The following is an 11,578-nucleotide window of genomic DNA, read 5'->3' on the forward strand; positions in this document are numbered from 1 at the left end:
TATGGCGGACAATACCGACAGAGAAGGAGAAGAGGCCCTGTTCGAGATCATACGCTCCCCTCGCCGGCCAGATGATCAGAATGAAGAAGATGACGGCTCCCAATATCTGAACAATACCGGGGAGGGTGATATGATATTCGATCAAGACGGCCGAATTGATGAAGTCCAGAACTATGATTATGATGACGAAGAAAATGTTGATCTTGAAATAACATAGACCGGCGAGGTATATTTATATAAGCATGCATCTGGTGATCATCACATGTTTTAAATGATTTGAAGATATATTAATGAATCGATCTTTCTTCTTTCAGCCCTCTGGATCGAGCAAATCTTCTTCAGGCAGCAGGACAGTGTGAGGCCCGACCAAAAAGTTGAAGGAGGGCGTAAAGTACAACATCGATGCCATCAAAACTGATGGCGAACCAATCGCGCCTAAGAAGAATTTGAACAAGTTCGTTCATTAGTGCGGAGTTCTTGTGAAGGACCAAATCCCGATCTCCATGCAAGAATGGAAACAGGCAGCAAAGCAACGTCCAGATCTTACTTTTGTCGACCAAAGAGCAAAAGATCGGCTTTGGGAATCTCTCATGGAACATTTCACCCTACCAGATCATTTCACAGATGTGGATGTGCAGAAAGTTAAGGACGCTGCTCTTAGGAAGATGGCAATTGCATTCAACAACCACAAGAAAACTATATGGGGCAAGTACGTTGAAGGAGGAAAGAGGACTCCAGAATTCATGGGAACACTGGAGAAGCAAAGAGATCACTAGCCGCTTTCATGAAATTCAAGGAATCGGAATTAGCTAAGGAACGGTCGAGAGTAAACAAGCTCAATGCCGCGAAAAAGGAACATTTCCATACGCTGGGGCCAGGTGGCTACGCGGTGGCCCGGCCTAAGTGGGATAAGTCTGAGCTACAGAAGGTGGATGCAGGGGTCACTCCAGTTACATTGAGCTAGCCGCAAAGGTGCAGGACTTGGTTCTATGCGCATGGGGGGCGTTGGACCCGAAGACAGACAATGTTTTGAAGAAGGCAAGTCTTAAAGGAGCCGATGACAAGTTACTTGTTGCAATAGAAGAGGCTCGAACGGGGGTGTTCACGCCCAATAGAAAGAACGACGAGCTTACGCGCGCCTTGGGAAATCCTGAACACCCGAGAAGAACACGAGGCAAATGCGTTGTTCCGTGGTACGAGGGGTTTGCGGACTGGAACACCGACTACAGAAGCCATGCGAGAAGGAACATGGAGGAGGAGAAGAAGAGGAACTTGGAGGATGAGCAGAGGAAGAAGGAAGCAGAATGCCTTAAAGGCCTAGAATCAGCGCACAAGGAGTTGGCACTCAATTGGAGAGGCAGCAGCAACATATGGACTCACTTACCCAAGAAAGGGGTCTCAGCAGCGGCAGCAGTTAGCAGATGATCCAGCCTTGGATAGCACCGTCCCATCCATGGCGAGAAGCAGCGTGGGTTCCGCCCCGGGCGAGGCACTGCTGATAGATACCCTGTGGATGACATCATGGAGAACACTAATTGCGAGCTACACTTCAAAATGAAGAACATATCCATGAAGGTGGCAGACGCCATTGCTTATACAAATCCCCCCGAAGCAACCTTCCATTACAACCCGATTCCAGCTGGCTATGCTCGTGTCGTGTTTGATGAAGTGGTGGACCAATATTCGGGGCAAGTGCTTGACATTCCTGGAGGTGACGAGGAGCACACACTGGGAGAGGCCATACATCATATCATCCTATGGAGAAAGCATTGCATCATCTTTCCAAGGCCACCGATACCGCGTCAGCCGACTCCTCCTCGAAGTCTGCCACCGCATCAGCAGACTCCCGCTCCTCCAAGTCATCAGCCACTGCCTCAGCAAGTCCTGCTCCTTCAAGTCCGCCAACGCGTCAGGCCACTCCTCCTCCTCCAAGTCCGACACCGCGTCAGGCCACTCCTCCTGGTCCAAGTCCGGCACCGCGCCAGCCCACTCCTCCTCCTCCAAGTCAGCCAGGTCAGCCATCTTCGCCGCCTCAGCAATAGCGGAAGAGAGCCGCCGCAACTATGGTGCGTAGCGGTACAAGTCGAGGTACAGGAGGTCCAAGAGGAGGCAAGCAATTTCAATATGGTCCAAGCCTCGCGCCTCTTCTGATGAGGCCTTACGACATGACCGAGTAGGAAACCGAAGCCGAAGTGAAGGCCCAATTTGACGCCAATTTTGGACCGAAACCGCCACCACCGCCAAAGGAGAAAGTGCTTGAGGAGGTCTTTGACTACTTTATTCGTATGGCTAAAGCACTAGCTCCCAAGCCTGTTGACTCAGACTATGAGCGCCAAATCAGGAAGGCACATCAAGCACAACAAAAGAAGGAGTCAAGCTCGTGCTCGAGCCAAGCAGCTGCCAAAAAAAGCGGGAAAATCATTCCCCAGCTGGGAGAATAGGCGGTGCAATCGACCCCCCTGCTCATTGTACCAACACATGCGAGTACCGGCGCCGATCAGCTGGTAATAACCAGCGAGCATAGAAGGCAGGCTGCAGAGCTCGGTATCGCTGTCTATCAACTCTTAGAGATCGAGCCCATGGATACGCTTAAAGAGGAGGACATAAAATGGAAATATGTCTGCGGCGAACCTTTGGTCAAGCTTGAGGAGGTCAAGAAGCTCTGAACAAGAATGTATGAATTGCATCAATGGTACATGAAAATTGCCAAGACTACCAATCGAGAGTCCCTCATGGTGAAAGTCAAGAAAGAGCATTACTTCAATGAGATAGCTCTGTCTGTTGAGTATATAGAACTGTTTCAGTTATTCAATCAAGACGCACTATCGTCAGTTGCTATTGTCTGTAAGTGATTTCTTTTTGTAATTTAAGCCTCAAGCTAGCTGTAGTGCTCGTTGATGATTACCTGTAATTATCCTCACTATATTCTTTTCTATGGTATGATGTAGGATGAAGATGTATGAAATGAAAAAAGTTGGACGCTATGGTATTGGTTCATTGACCCAAATACCATTAATGAAGAGACATGGACATATGAATGGTATCGAGCAGACGTAGAGAAAAACATGCTAGAGTTCTTGAAGCGCCTCAATACCAATCGAGATATACTACTTCCTTACAACTTCCAGTGAGTCACACTGTCTTGTACTACAAATTCTGTTTTTGCTTACTGGCTAGATGTTAATAAGTGTATAGGGTTTAGGGTAGTTGATGAGTGTTATGCATGCCCGCTTAATTTATACATGCAAACGTATGTGCATGCAGTTACCACTTGATCTTATTTGACATTTAAGTTGAAGAAGGAAAAGTTGAAGTACTGGACTCACTACTTAAAGAAGCTAGTGACTAATCAATCGTGAAGGGGATAGTTGAAAGGTAATTTCAATCATTATTGAACTATATGTCGGCCTCTTTAGTTCATCATTTCCTGATATCAACTAATTAATAACTCCTTTATTCATTTTCTTTGCCAGCGGGCAGGGCTTGACAAAAGTTCATCAAAATGGTTCCAGGTGAATGGAAACAAAAGCTGTATTGGTATCGACCCAAGGTAAGTAATTAAGTAGTACTAGCTAGCTACCATCTCTTTAATTCTAGTTTCAATACCATTAATTATCATGCCTGATTAATTATTATCTGATTGAATTCTATTCTCGTAAAGGCCATGAAGCAGGCGCTAGGGACTGATTTATGTGCATACTATGTTTGCGAGGACATTCGCATGATGGCGTCCGAAAGGAGCACATCTTCTAGACAGCTATGGGTACGTTTGCCAGAACACTATTCACAATTTTTACATCATTATCGATATCTAATCACACAACTAATACATGCATACTGATCCCCTTCTTAAAAGGTCAATGAGGTGCCGGATAAGCTCCTACCGAAGGATCGCGTACGAGCAATTCAAGAGGAAATAGCGGGATTTTTGCTCGAACAGGTCATAGATCCCAAAGGAGAATACTATTACCCGCTACCGCAGTAATGCCTCCATGTATGAGAAATTGTATATAACAAATTGTATATATACATGTACATGTGTATCTGTGAATGGTGGTGTGAGACATTAGATGATATATATATATATATATATATATATATATATATATATATATATATATATATATATAGGACAAATGTTTCCTACAAGCAGTGGTAGTTACCACCACTTGCGTTTTGTATGTAGTATCTGTCGAAACCGAGAGTATGTACGTGTAGTATGTAGTATATACAACAATGATTAGATAGTATATATACTAATTTTTAGGTAGTATGTATCATGTTTTGAGTATGCTCTTTTTTACGTACAAATATGTACATATTTCACAAATATAATAAAAACTATGGGTTCATATGCAATTTTTTCATGTAACTTGATTTGAAATATCTTAGATATAGTATATGAACATATTTAAAATAATAAAATAGTATATATAATACCACATGGTAGTATATGAGACATATGAGGTAACTACCACTGGGTGGTACAATGGATTTTCCCTATATATATAACAAGGACGAGAAATTCTACGAGAAATTCTATTTATATATATGCATAACGTGTACAATATGATCGGTTCTACGAGAAATTCTATTTATATATATGCATAACATGTACAATATGTAGTATCGTAAAATACCAGCAAATGAGAAAGAATTAAAGGAAAACACAGAATTAAAGGAAAAAGAAATCATGAACCCAAAACCCCCAAACCTTTTAGTACAAGTTGGTGTTACCAACCGATAGTAAACACTAGTAGAAAAAGGGTCAAATATCAAGCACATTAGTGCCGGTTTAATTTTGAGCCGGCACTAATGTGTGCATTAGTGCCGGTTACAACGGCTAGCCGGCCGCTTTCATTAGTACCGGTTCGTGGCTAACCTTTAGCACCGGTTCGTGCCACGGACCGGTACTAAAGTGAGTGGTGGCAGGATGTTATCAGTCCGGGGCCCCTCTAGCACCTTTAGTACCGGTTTGTGGCACGAACCGGTGCTAAAGGTCCTCGTACATAAACCCTTCATGCACCAGAGCTCACTCTGTTCTTTCCCTTTCCCCTCTCCTCTCTGTTCTTCCCCTCTTCCTCTCGAGCTCATCACACATTTTTCCCAAAATCTGTCAAGATTTGAGGGCCCCCATCCATTCAAATGATCACAAAGGTTAGCAACTTTGTCCTTTCATCTCTCATTGCTAGATTAGCTCTTGCAATGCTTTGTATAGTGATTAATATATGAGTTTAGTAATTTGGGAGAAAATATATGTGCTAGTATTTGATTTATATGCAATTTGAGGTCAAAAATAACACTTAGTTTGCATATGTAGGTGTGGTTTACTTAGTGCCTTCTAAATCTCCGTCGTAACCACCGTCCCGTCGCTGGCACCACCTTGTGGTGAGCCTCTTGTTCATGAATGTTTTACATTACCAAATTGATGTTTGTGTGATTTGGATATATAGTTACTCGTATAATTATCTTACCCGTACGTTGTTTGTTATACATAGTGCCATGGTTTTGATATCCGTCCCCGTCGGCCCTCGTCCTTGTTATGATTCGGATGTGGTATATTCTCTTTTAAAACTAGTTGTTGCATTTCGTGTTTATGATAAATTATTATGCCCATCAAGTTGACATAGATATTTTTATCTAGGAGGTTTGTGAACCGTAAATTCCAACCGGCCCTATTGTCGAGAGGTTAAATTTAGTTGAAAGAGAAAACGAGTATTTGAAAGAAAAATTGAATAGAATTGAGGGGGAGAAGATGGAATTGGAGTTGCATGTTGCCGATGTCGTCGATGATCACAAGATCAAGATGGAGAAAATGCGCTCGAAGATTAGAAAGATTAGAAAATATGCCATTGATAGTGAGGCTTGGTATCATTATGCTTTTGGATCAATTGTTACCTTAGTTGCGATCTTGATCGCATTTTTTGTTGCATTTAAATGCTTTAGTTAAAGAGTTATTTGTTTGTTGCATTTAAGTGTTGTATGAACTTGTATTAATTTGGTCTTTTCGGTGTTGTGTAATGAAGATGAGCCGACAATGGATGTACGATGACCGATGCTCTCCCGAGTTCATTAATGGCGTGTAAACTTTTCTGCTTGCGGCTGAGGCAAACAAGCGGGCGGATGGTTTTATGCCTTGTCCATGTCCTGTCTGTAAGAATGATCACAATTACTCTACGTCAAGAACCATTCATGTCCACCTGTTTAAGTCTGGTTTCATGCCCCACTATAATGTTTGGACCAAGCATGGAGAAAGAGGGGTTATGATGGAAGACAATGAAGAAGAAGAGGACGACGACAGCTATCCTGGCCATGGGTTCCCTGAATACGATGATACAACAATGGGGGAAGAAGCTGAGCCGGCAATGCGGGAAGAAGCTGAAGAAGAGGCATCAGATGAGCCCGCTGATGATCTAGGTCGGGCCATTGCCAATGCAAAGAGAAACTGCGCAAGTGATTTGGAGAAGAAGAAGTTGCAGCGCATGTTAGAGGATCACAAGAAATTGTTGTACCCGAATTGCGAAGCTGACAAGAAAAAGTTGGGCACCACACTGGAATTGCTGCAATGGAAGGCAGAGAATGGTGTATCTGACAAGGGATTTGGAAAGTTGCTGGTAATGATAAAGAATATGCTTCCAAAGGACAACGAATTGCCCGAGAGTACGTACGAAGCAAAGAAGGTTGTCTGCCCTCTAGGGTTAGAGGTGCAGAAGATACATGCATGCCCTAATGACTGCATCCTCTACCGCGGTGAGTACGAGGATTTGAACGCTTGCCCGGTATGCGGTGCATTGCGCTATAAGATCAGCCGCGATGACCCTGGTGATGTCGAGGGCGAGCGCCCCAGGAAGAAGATTCCTGCCAAGGTGATGTGGTATGCTCCTATAATACCACGGTTGAAACGTTTGTTCCAAAACAAAGAGCATGCCAAGGCGATGCGATGGCACAGAGAAGACCGTAAGAAAGACGGAAAGTTGAGAGTACCCGCTGACGGGTCGCAGTGGAGAAAAATCGAGAGAAAGTACGGGAAGGAGTTTGCAGATGACGCAAGGAACGTATGGTTTGGTCTAAGCGCAGATGGCATTAATCCTTTTGGGGAGCAGAGCAGCAACCATAGCACCTGGCCTGTGACTCTATGTTTGTATAACCTTCCTCCTTGGTTGTGCATGAAGCGGAAGTTCATTATGATGCCAGTGCTCATCCAAGGCCCTAAGCAACCCGGCAACGACATTGATGTGTACCTAAGGCCATTAGTTGAAGAACTCTTACAGCTGTGGAATGGAACAGGTGTACGTGCGTGGGATGAGCACATGGGGGAAGAATTTGACCTAAAGGCGTTGCTGTTCGTGACCATCAATGATTGGCCTGCTCTCAGTAACCTTTCAGGACAGACAAACAAGGGATACCGCGCATGCACGCACTGTTTGGATGATACCGACAGTATATATTTGGACAATTGTAGGAAGAATGTGTACCTGGGACATCGTCGATTTCTTCCGAGCAGGCATCCCGTAAGAAAGAAAGGCAAGCATTTCAAAGGTGAGGCGGATCACCGGACGAAGCCTCGCCACCGTACTGGTGCTGATGTACATGATATGGTCAAGGATTTGAAGGTAGTCTTTGGAAAGGGTCCTGGCGGACAACCTGTTCCGAATGACGCTGACGGACGCGCACCCATGTGGAAGAAGAAATCTATATTTTGGGACCTGCCCTATTGGAAAGACCTAGAGGTCCGCTCCGCAATCGACGTGATGCACGTGACGAAGAATCTTTGCGTGACCCTGCTTGGCTTCTTGGGCGTGTATGGGAAGACAAAAGATACACCTGAGGCACGGGAGGACCAGCAACGTATGCACGGAAAAGACGGCATACATCAGGGTCATGCCAGCTACGCTCTTACCAAAGAAGAGAAGGAAATCTTCTTTGAATGCCTGCTCAGTATTAAGGTACCGTCTGGCTTCTCGTCGAATATAAAGGGAATAATAAACATGGCAGAGAAAAAGTTCCAGAACCTAAAGTCTCATGACTGCCACGTGATTATGACGCAACTGCTTCCGGTTGCATTGAGGGGGCTTCTACCGGATAACGTTCGATTAGCCATTGTGAAGCTATGTGCATTCCTCAATGCAATCTCTCAGAAGGTAATCGATCCAGAAATCATACCAAGGTTAGAGAATGATTTGGTGCAATGTCTTGTCAGTTTCGAGTTGGTGTTCCCACCATCCTTCTTCAACATCATGACGCACGTCCTAGTTCACCTATGCGAAGAGATTAACGTTTTGGGTCCTGTATTTCTACACAATATGTTCCCCTTTGAGAGGTTCATGGGAGTCTTAAAGAAATATGTTCATAACCGTGCTAGGCCAGAAGGAAGCATCTCCAAGGGCCATCACAATGAGGAGGTCATTGAGTTTTGTATTGACTTTATTCCTGACCTTAAGCCGATTGGTGTTCCTGAATCGCGGCATAAGGGCAGACTGGAGGGAAAAGGCACGCTAGGAGGGAATCAACTAATATGTATGGACGGACATTCTCTCACTGAAGCACACTACACAGTTCTACAGAATTCCGCCTTGGTGGCTCCGTATATGGACGAACACAAGAATTTTCTACGCTCCAAACACCCGGAGCGGTCTGATGACTGGATTACACGTGAACAAACCAGGAGTTTCGCCGGCTGGTTGCAGACACGTACCATGCATGACGCCTCTATTGAAGATGACCTGTACTCGCTGTCCCAGTTACCATCTTCGAATATAATGACTTTCAAAGGGTACGAGATAAATGGTAATACATTTTACACGATCGCCCAAGATAAGAAGAGCACCAACCAAAACAGTGGTGTCCGCTTTGATGCAACAACCAAGACGGGAAAGGAAACATATTATGGTTACATAGAGGACATATGGGAACTTGACTATGGACGTGGTTTGAAGGTCCCTTTGTTTCGGTGCAAATGGGTCAATATGACACGAGGCGGGGTAACGGAAGACCCGCAGTACGGAATGACAACAGTGGATCTCAACAATCTTGCGTATGCAGACGAACCATTCGTCCTAGCCAATGATGTGGCACAGGTTTTCTATGTGAAGGACATGTCTACCAAGCCGAGAAAAAGAAAAGATAAGGAAGCTAATGCATCATACGATGAGCCAAAGCGCCACATAGTTCTTTCTGGGAAGAGAAACATCGTGGGAGTGGATGACAAGACAGACATGTCAGAAGATTATGAAAAGTTTGATGAAATTGCTCCATTCACAGTGAATATTGACCCGAGCATCCAGTTAAATGATGAAGATTTTCCATGGCTACGGCGCAAAGGGACACACGCGAAGAAAAAGTTTCACACCCAAAGATCTGGGATGTGATCGGCTTCACTATCATCACTTTCTTCTGTGTTTCACACCCAGGAGGGAATCTCTGTAATAGTTAGGGTTGTTATGTGTTTTGGCATTTGAAACGCGAAGAAATTTTATGTGCAAACAAATTCTTTCATGCATTTACTGATTTTTTCAGCTAAATGACCCTGAAATTGAAAAGCATTTCAAAGGAACTCAGAAAAGGTTGAAAGTTGGCATGGTATCATAATTTCATCCACATAGCATGTGCAAAAAAGTTGAGAGGGTTACCGCAAAAACTGGATGCACTTCATGTACAAAATGGACAATCTCTTTCGAAGTATCAGTGTTTCGGACGAAAACTCATCTGTTACAAAGACATTTCATTTTTTAAATAACCTAAGCATTACCAAATTGAATATAATGATAAAACACACTAATATTAAACATAAGAAAAAAGAATCACTGAAAAATCTATTTTCAAAGTTAAGTTATTCACAAACTAGTGATTCACACAGATTTAAAATAATTCAAAATTTAAACTATTCAAATTTGAAAACTACCGGCACTAACCGAAAGTTTGTAATTTTTTCTACCTAAAGCAAAAATATTCACAAAGAAACTCTAAATACAGCAAAAAACAACTCAAAAAAATAAACCAAAAATAAATAAAGCAAAAAAATAAGAAAATAAAAAAGCCCACCTACTGGGCCAGAGCGGCCTGCATATGACTAGAAACCCAACCTGTAGTTGGGCCAGGATGCAGGCCCGCAAGCCCAGTAGGCCCACAGGCAGAGTAGGAGAGGTAGGCCCAGAAGGCCTGCTTTTGAGAGGAGCTCAATGCAGTGCCCGCGCCGGGGCTTATAAACTGGTCTTGGCGCTCCTCAACTAGCGAGGTGGGACTAAACTTCTGCGCCCCTCGCCTGGCAGCGCACCCCCTTTAGTACTGGGTCGTGGCTCCAACCGGTACTAAAGGGGGGTCTTTGGTACTGGTTGGTGCCACCACCCGATACTAAAGGGGGTGCGCTTCCCGCCGCTTCGCCTGGCCAAAAAAGACCTTTAGTACCGGTTTGTGCCTCCAACCGGTACTAAAGGGGTGTTTTATATAAGAAAACACTTCAAAAAAAAATTCAGTTTCTCATCTCTCCCTCTGCTTCTTTCTCCTCGGCCCCGTCGCCGCCGCCCCTCGTCGCCGTCGCCGTCGCCGTCGCCGCCCCGGCCGTCCCCGTCCCCGTCGCCGCCCCCCCCCCCCCGTCGTCGCCGCCCCGTTCCCATCCCCGTCGTCACCGCCCGTCTCTGTCCCCGTCGCCGCCCCCCGTCGCCGCGCCTCGCCGGTGAGCTCCTGCCCCGGCCGCCATGTCCACACACACACACACACATTGTTTTTTAGTTATAAATTTTAGTTATAGAATTTTTTCTGTTTTTTAGTTATAGAAATATCTATAGAAATGTTAGAAATTTTTCTGTTTTTTAGTTATAGAAATGATAGTTATATAGAAATGTTATAAATTTTTCTGTTTTTTAGTTATATAAATATTAGCAATTTTTCTGTTTTTTAGTTATAGAAATATTAGAAATGTTAGTTATATATATAGAAATGTTAGAAATTTTAGAATTAGTTTTAGCTAGATGAATTAGATTAATGTCAAATTGTTAGAATTTGCATATAGAATTTTAGTTATCACAATCCAATCATTTAAAAAAATTACTTTTTGCGGGCATATAGTATTTGTACTCGACGATGCCCGGCCCGCATCCTCGCCGATGACCCGTTCGCGACGACGTGTCCGGGACTGGGCTCCACCGGGCTGGCACTCGGAGGTGCTACCTGGAGGGGCGGGCCGCTTGGTGAGGAACCAGGCCTCGGGTCCCGTCGTCGACCCTGATCTCCTTTGGTGGCATTTGTTGGGGATCGTTGCAGAATTTTAAAATTTTCTACGCATCACCAAGATCCATCTATGGAGTTTACTAGCAACGAGAAGGAAGGAGTGCATCTACATACCCTTGTAGATCGCGAGCGGAAGCGTTCAAGTGAACGGGGTTGATGGAGTCGTACTCGTCGTGATCCAAATCACCGATGACCGAGCGCCGAACGGACGGCACCTCCGCGTTCAACACACGTACGGAGCAGCGACGTCTCCTCCTTCTTGATCCAGCAAGGGGGAAGGAGAGGTTGATGGAGATCCAGCAGTACGACGGCGTGGTGGTGGAAGTAGCGGGGATCCCGGCAGGGCTTCGCC

The sequence above is a fragment of the Triticum aestivum genome, chromosome 4D (assembly GCF_018294505.1).
Source record: "Triticum aestivum cultivar Chinese Spring chromosome 4D, IWGSC CS RefSeq v2.1, whole genome shotgun sequence".
Lineage (NCBI taxonomy): Eukaryota > Viridiplantae > Streptophyta > Magnoliopsida > Poales > Poaceae > Triticum > Triticum aestivum.